Source organism: Lactuca saligna, chromosome 1 (genome assembly GCF_052625555.1).
Source record: "Lactuca saligna cultivar CGN05327 chromosome 1, ASM5262555v1, whole genome shotgun sequence".
NCBI lineage: Eukaryota > Viridiplantae > Streptophyta > Magnoliopsida > Asterales > Asteraceae > Lactuca > Lactuca saligna.
The window spans coordinates 37,018,466-37,027,312 of NC_136417.1; positions in this window are offsets into that span (position 1 = coordinate 37,018,466).

The following is an 8,847-nucleotide window of genomic DNA, read 5'->3' on the forward strand; positions in this document are numbered from 1 at the left end:
TAATGAGTATGTCATGCATACATGAGAAGTATGATGGGCTTACTTTGCCTGAGTTGACTCGATTGACTTTTTGTCCTTTGACCTTAACCAGGATTTTGACCAAGTTTGACCGTGGGGTATTTTAGGTATTTTGAGCTGTAGACTGAGATTTGGTCAGCGGTTGATGTATAGGTGACCTGTAGAGTCAGCACTCGAAGCTATGATCTATTCAACTATATTTTCTGATTGTGAGGTAAGTTTTACTCAATGTACTTGTGGGTTGAAGGCACCAAGGCTCGACCACTGGATTTTGTATCCTGATATATTGGATTGATGCTATGCTGAGTATGTGTTAGACTGGTAGATTATTTGATTTCTTGTGTTCACTGAGTATGCGTTAGATTTGTGGATCTATATGATTACATGTGTTATTAGTTATTGATTGTTAATTGTATATGTCGACATGTTTTGTTTTGTTGGATTGGGGGCAGCCATACTTTGTGCTGAATGTCAAGATACCCGAGACAGTTCAGAATAGACTAAAGGCCTGCAAGGCGGTCCAGTACGGTCGAAGGCCCAAAGTAGGGATGAGAATTTGGACCAAAACCCCGAACCAAACTGAAACTCGAATCAACTTGAACCGAGTTAGGCCCGAATAAACAATGTGATTTGGGTTTCAGATATCTATATTATGCTTATTCAATTCTCAGGTTACCCAAATAAGAGCTTATCCGGTTCTAATCCGAATAACATCCATAGCTCGGAGAGCGGTCCAGATAGGTTGTAGGCCCTACATGACGGTCCACTCAGGCTGAAGGCTCATTTTTGCATGTTGTTATCTATTTCGTTTGTGTGTCATACTTTGGGGAACTCACTAAGTTTTAGCTTACAGTTTAAATTTTAAGTTTTAGGTACTTCAGATGATTGTGGAAAAGCAAAGGCATGAGCATGCCGGAATTAAATAATTTTGATGTCTTTGTTTTATGAAAACTATTTCGTAGAAAAAAATTTATCATTTTAAATGGATTGTTAATATTAGCTAGGTTCTCATTTGAATGAATCTCTCTCTCTCTCTCTATATATATATATACATACATACATACATACATACATACATACATACATACATACACACATTGTAACAGTCATAAAATTCATGAAAAATTTAAACTTTTAAATTAATCCAAAAATCGTCATTGTTTGCAAATAGTTTTCAAAACAGGTTCAATATCAAAGAAATCCCAAAATCATGAAACAAAACATGAGGAGGTGTATGATCACGCCTTCGCCTTCTTGCAATCCTCTAAGGTACCTGAAACATAATCCAAAATTGTAAGCCCAAAGCTTAGTGAGTTCCCCAAAAACACCAATACACAAGAAAATAACACATAACATAATAACAACACACAATGGGTCCATAACTACTAGGCTGGATTACCCTTGAGCCCACAACATAAGTCTGGCTCGCCCTTGACCTACAACTTATGTCTGGCTTACTCCCCGACTTGATCAACTCTCGAACTGTATACCACTAAGCCCTCAGTACGAGTCTGACATGCCCTTCTCGGCCCTCAACTCGTATATGGAATACTCATGAGCCCTAAGTATGAGTTTGACATGTCCTCCCTGACCATCAACTCATATCTGGTATGCTCTAAGGTTTGTTGGCTACAATACGGAGCAGTAAAACCTCACCCCAACCCACACAATATGTCGACATGTAACAAATAATATCAAATATATATATAGACAATATCATAGGTAGTCTTACAGATCAACCAGACTAGCATATCAAAACTAGCATGCATATCTATTCCACACTTGGCATATCAACAATATTAGGTTATCAAACCAATGGGCCGACCTTGGTGCCTTCGATCCGAAAGTATAGTGAGGAAAACTCACCTCACAAGCAACACAAAACAAATAAGGTACGACTCCGAATCTCAGTTTTCAACTCAAATGCCTACCACCATCAAATGACCAATTCCAAAAAACTCCCAGGAATACCCAAAATACCCTCAAGATTAAACTTGGTCAAAGTCAAAGTCAACAATCCATGTTGACCCAACATGTCGTAATTACTAGCAAACACGTTGTGTTCTCATAGCATTCAGATGATCAAGAAAACTCCAGCCAACACGCCGTGTTTGCCTAAGTTCCAACATCTTAATACATTCAGTTGTATTCTTTAATTCTAAGGACTCCAAGGCAAAGATCTAGACCTAAATGCTAAAAAAAAGGATAAAGTTTCTAACTTTATCCATTAGAACTACTCTAAGGGTCCAAAAACCCAACCACAAGGCTTGAAGATTCAAGGGCTTAACCCATAAGCACTAAATCCTTGAAGTCTGAAACCCATCCTTTCCAGAAGAGATTCTAGCATCAAAACCATCCCGAAAGTCGGTGCTTTATAGAAATGCATGTCCAATGCATGTCTTGAACCCAAAATAGGTAAAAAAAATGGGGATTTATGACCTACTCTCAATGTGTGGCATCAAAACTCAACTATGGTCACTTAGACCTGAAGATTCATATAGTTGCTAACTTTATGAGATCCAACCATTCCCTCACTAAAGAACAATAAAAAGGTACAAAACTCAAGATGTAGCAACATAGAGGAATAAAAAGGTCCAGAAGAGTGCCAAACTGAAGGATGAGGGCTTGCTTGCTAGATCCTTACTTCTTTCTTCCAACTTCTTCCTTATTTGTTCCAAAAACACCACACTAGCTCACAAATAAGAGGGAAAGATGATTAGGGTTCTCAAGGGTTGATATCGGGAGTTGACGGCTGATAAAAGACCACCCCAAGGGACTTAAGGATATTTAATAAGGTGAAAAACCCCGAAATTAGAGTTTTCTCATCCAGCCGCCAACACACCGTGTTTCCCCAGTAACACGCCGTGTTGGTCCATAAAACACGTGGCCCAAAAGTTCCTCAACACGCTATGGTGAGGATTTATCACATCGTGTTTTAGAGGAAAATCATGCAAAATAGAATAATTCTCATACCTAGAGATCGGGGTGTTATATATATATATATATATATATATATATATATATATATATATATATATATATATATATATATGGTTATGATATCTGAAACCTATGTATAGTGTGATTGTTTGAGTTAATGATGACTGTTGGATTCGAAAATCTAATGGCTGAAAGGATTATGACATTATTGTAATATTTTAGAAAATCTTTAATCATTTTACAAATAAAAATGTCAATAATGGGATTTTGACATTCTCCCCTTATTACAAATAAGGAAATGACAAGTAATTAGGGAATATCAATAGGTGATTATGTTTTCTCAATCCATATCATAGGAAAAAAATATCTTAATCCAACACTACTCTACAACAATTGCTAATAATCATCAAGTATTATCAGTTGGGATTTTGCCAATCAATTCTTACACTCCAAAATAGCAGTTTCGATGACTTAAATCAAGAAATCATTGGTGTATAAAAAAGAAAGTAGGGCTGAAGATCGAATTTTAGGTTACGGGAGAACATTAAACCGAAGTTCAAGAACATTGTAACTTTGGTGTTAACACTGGTTAATGATGACTTCATTGCTCCCCCTTATGGTTTATTTGTCTCTTATATTTGAAGAATGAAACCTTATGACTCATGTAATTGATAAGGTTTTTCATTATTGTAGACTGAATGTTAATTATGTTGAATATAACTGAAGGATCGGATCCCACTATTTCATAATCTTGATTTTTAAAATACAAAAATGCAAGTTTGGTCCTTGTGGTATGTCAAAAATTGGATGTTTGGTCCAAAATATTTTGGAGTTGCACCAATGGTCCAATATAATAATTTTATTGCAAGTTTGGTCCAAAACTTGATGAAATTTCTTAAATGACGAATTTTCCCTTTTAATTTTTATAATTTTCTTTTATTTATAACATTTCAAGAAAAAGCTAAAATAAAATACCATCTCTCTCTCTCTCTCTCATTCTCCCCCCCCCCCTCTCTCTCTCTTGTTAATACACACTTCTTCTTTGTAACTTTTCCCAAAAGTTCATCATTATATTAGATACAGGAATCCACCATCAGAACCAGAACACCACAAGATCTTGTGTCAAGATTTTTCCAACAAAACCCAGATCTCGTGTCAAGATTTTTCTGGTGAACCTCTGAAAATGCTACTCCCACTCATAGACATGCTTCCACCAATTACTCCACGTGAAACAACAAATCATGTAATTAGATTTCTCTACCTTTAAAAGATCGCGATCTTCAACAGAGCTCACCACCACCATCAGATACACCACTGCCAACTGCTACTCCTCCTACTGTATCTCTCAAATGAACTACTGATGTCAAACAAAAATTTAGTTTAGCTATATCTCCCCCTCCCTCCCTCCCCCACCCCCTCTCTCTTATGTTTACGGCTTTTGAACAACCTGGACTGCCATTGTCGTTTCCCCCTTAGACCACCAATATTTGTGATCGTCTTTGCCACCTTATACCACCAAAGTCTTCTCCTTACCTGGTATTATCTCATTTTTCTTTTGGTATTTCTATTTTTTATATTTTGGTTGTGAAATTAGGTTTTATTTTTCTGATTTCTAGTTATCTCTATGTCGATGTGATGTTTATTAACATTGATTTCATGTATCTATTGCATTTATGGTAGATAAACATACGTAACTGGTGGAATGGAATTATTAGTATTGCTATGGGTATTTGAATCACCGATGGATGTGAGAGATTTTGATTTTTTCAAAGGGAACCCATCAACGATCAAATACTGAAACACGGTGATGTAAAACATCACATGTTTTGTGAACCTTTGGCATGATGGCGGAGACAAGGTTAAGGGTCATCGACGCAGAAGAATTAAGGTGTCCTTTAGCGGTGGAGAGAACAAAATACAAGGCAAACTGAGTGCAAAATTGGTAATGGAAATAGTTCCATTTCAGATGAGTTTTTGAAGGAAAATTCATGGGGAATTGTTCCTCATCAGTGAAATTGATTTTATTTTGGGTTGAGAGAGAGAGAGAGAGAGAGGTTAGAAATTTTTATTTTATTTTTCATTTAAAAACTAAATGAAATAAGTAATAAAAACAACAAAAGAAATGAAAAAGGATAAAATAGTCATTCTAACTCATTTAAATTCCTTCAGGGACCAAAACTACAACGACAATTTTGTTTTGGACTACTGGTGCAACTCCAAAACATTTTGGATCAAAACTACAATGACAATTTTGTTTTGGACTACTGGTGGACCTCTAAAACATTTTGGACCAACCGTTCAACATATCACATGAATCAAACTTGCAATTTTGTCTTTCTAAAACCTAAAATTTATTGAATTTAAATGTAGGTATTCATTAAGAATAAAAATGAAAAATGCAATTGAATTAGACTTATTCTTTAAGAACGTAGTTGCCGTGGTTAAGAACAATCATTCTAACATATTCCACACGAATTAGTCAGATATATATATTCTTTAAAACAAATATCATATAAAATCTTATTCTTTAATAATATTGTTTAAAATTTTAGTGACTTTTTATCAGATTGTAAAACAATCGAAGTGGTATATTTTTTGGTGATATTTTGTTGTGGATTTTCTTTTCGTATGCACTTGCACACCTCGACATTTTTAAAAAGTAACCAATTAAGACTAGCATATTCTTTAAGAATAAACTTGTTGTCCTGAAGAGTAAAGTGTAATATTATTTTAGAATAAAGCATGTACAATGTCAACTCCCATTCTTTCGTATTTATTTCTTAAATTTCGATTAATTTTGTATCGAGTAGAAAAGCACAGAAATTGGTATATTAGTTGGAGATTGATTTTAAGGGTTTTATGTAAAGAGAAAAAGGATATATCATTTAAAAAATTTTAAGAATAAAGTTTTTGTTGTTTTTAATATTAACATATTCATAGTATTTAAGCACTATGTAGATAAACTCTATAAGCATTTATGAATTAAAATTTCATTCTTTTGTTATTTATGATGTTGAATTATTTAAAATTGAGAGGGTAAGTAGCCTATCTCTATAACACTAAACTTAACCATATGAAAGTCCATCCTTTGTTTCCTTTTTAACGTCACTATCCAATTTTATATGGATTGTTAAAGAATGATACCGATTAGTAATGAAAATCGATTTTTATTAGTAGAATTGTTATTCAGTTGCATTCTGTAATAGAATTAATAATACAAATTTATAGATCTAATATCATCTCGTGTTAAAAAATAAAAATCTAAAAAATGGTTTACATGTTTGTTGTTGTAGCTGCATCACAACCACAAGCAAAACACAAGCTATTGCGAGGTAGAAATTATAGAAGAAATAACAACATAAAACAAGTTGAATAGCACAGGTAGAGGAACAATGTCAGCCACTGAGTTGAATGCGTTGAAGAGCAAATGTTTCTCCATGTATCTTTTCATGATCTTCATTGGTTTGTCATAAAAGTCATGATCTTGAGAGATTCCTCAATAATTGCTTGGAGCAATCGTTGGCCGTGGGGTTTTCACATTGGATGTCGAACCGGTTGGTTTTGATTGTTTCTTGGAAACGTCTGATTTCACCATTGTTGATTGACAAAAGATTTGAAGAACTTGCCAGAGAATCAGAAAACATAAAAGCTTTCTTGTGAAGAAGAAGAGATTTATACCTTCGGATTTGAAAAGATATTCAATTGGGTAAAATGTTTCTTTATCGTGAAGGTGAAGGGTTTTTTTATCGTGTTTTGAAAGTAATTAGTTTTAAAATGAATCCGGAAAAGACCTTACTCAATGCTAAATGGGCACAGTAAATGGATGAAATGGATAATCGTGGGTAGTGGTGTATGGGTAACTGTTAGAAATGTGGGTAAAAACGTTTTGAAAAAAGTGTCTCTTGACGGTAAGAGATTGAAAAGTCACCCCGATTTGTGTTTTGGTAAATTCTTTTATTGAAAACATAAAATACATTTTTATTTTACTTTAAAGGGAAATGGATCGGTTTTTGAAAAGTTACCATTAAGTTTGACAAATATATTTAATGAATGGAATAAAAACATTCATTTGTAAAAATTAAATGGTCCACTTCATTAAATAGCACATTTAAAAACTTTATTTATTGCCACCAGGAACACAAACTTCATGTTCTTGAAAGGAAGGAACTGCAGTGAGATCGATTGATTAGGATTGCGGTGTCTTGAGTACTGCAGAGAGACTTGATCATGAGGTTAGATACAAAAATTATAAAATGATCCAGAGAGTACATAAATCATAAATACTCTTTGGTAACCGAGGAGGCATTTATGAGATTGATGCTTAGGAGTTAATCTTAAAAGAGAATAAAAGTGGATAAATATATTTGCTTCAAAGTCCATATAACGAGGTGAATGAGGCAAATCTATTTGTTAGATGCGAAGACTAGAGGTCTTCACGTTTTATCCTTTTAAGAAGAATTGTGGATCGGGATTCATCATTCCTAGCATTTCTAAGAAACCCTTAAGTTTAGTGGAATCAAGTGCTTTTGTGAAAACATCTATAATTTCTTCATGGGATGGAGCAAAAATAAGTTCGATGTTACCTTTTAAGATATGATCTTTGAGAAAATGAAACTGTGGTTCAATGTGCTTCGACTTTGAGTGTTGAAGTGGATTATGTGATATAGTGATTGCACTTTCTAAAGCACACTAAATTGGTATTCCTAACATTCAATAGCTATAATCCGTGAGTTGAGTTTTCATCCAGAGGACCTGTAAACAGTAGCTTGATGCTTCAACATATTCTGCCTCTGCGGTGGAGAGTGAGACACAGTTTTGTTTTCTTGAAGACCAAATCACTAGTCTTCCACCAAGGAATTGACATCCTTCGGAAGTGCTTTTGCGATCGCGATCTAATCGACAACCTGCATGGTCCGAGTCTATAACGGCTTATAGATTGAAGTGGTTTCCTGATGGGTACCAGAGACATAAAGCTTTAGATCCTTTTAGGTATCTGAAAATCTATTTGACTGCATTCAGTTGCGACATCTTTGGATCAGCTTGAAATCTGGAACATAAACCTGTTGCGAAGACAATGTCCAGTCTACTTGCGGTCGGGTACAATACATAACCAATCATACCTCGGTATACATTTGGATCAACTGACTCTTCAGTGGTGTCTGCAGTAATCTTAAAGCCGAAGTCCATAATAACCTTTACTGAGGAGCATCTATCCGTTGAATATTTCTTTAACAACTCTATAGTATACTTTTGTTGATGAATGAAGATTCCTTGAGGGAATTTCTTGATTTGAAGACCAAGAAATAAGTTAATCTCTCTGTTCATACTCATTTGGAATTTACTAGTCATGAGCTTGGCGAAGTCGTCTATAATGACTTAATCGGTTGAACTGAAAATAATGTCATCCATGTAGATTTGTACAAGCATTAAATGTTATACACTTGAACGTCGAAAGAGGGTAGGATCAAAGACCCCATGATTGTATCCAGATTTGGTAAGAAACTTAGAAAGAGTTTCATACCAAGCTCTTGGTCCCTGCTTCAAGTGATACACAACATTCTCCAATTTGTAATAGTGATGAGGAAGATCAGGATTCTCAAAACCAGGAGGTTGCTGTAAGTATACCTCTTCTTTTAGTTCGCCATTGCGGAAGGAACTTTTTACATCCATTTGATGAACTTAGACATTTTTATGTGCCACATACGCCAAGAAGATGTGTATCGCTTCTAGCCTTGCAACTGGAGCATATGCTTCGTCGTAGTCGATTCTTTCCAATTGACTATAACCCTTTGCTACAAGTTGGGATTTGTTTATGATAACCACACTTGAGTCATCAAACTTGTTCCTAATTACCCAGTGAGTTCCAACTACGGTATGTCCTTTTGGTTT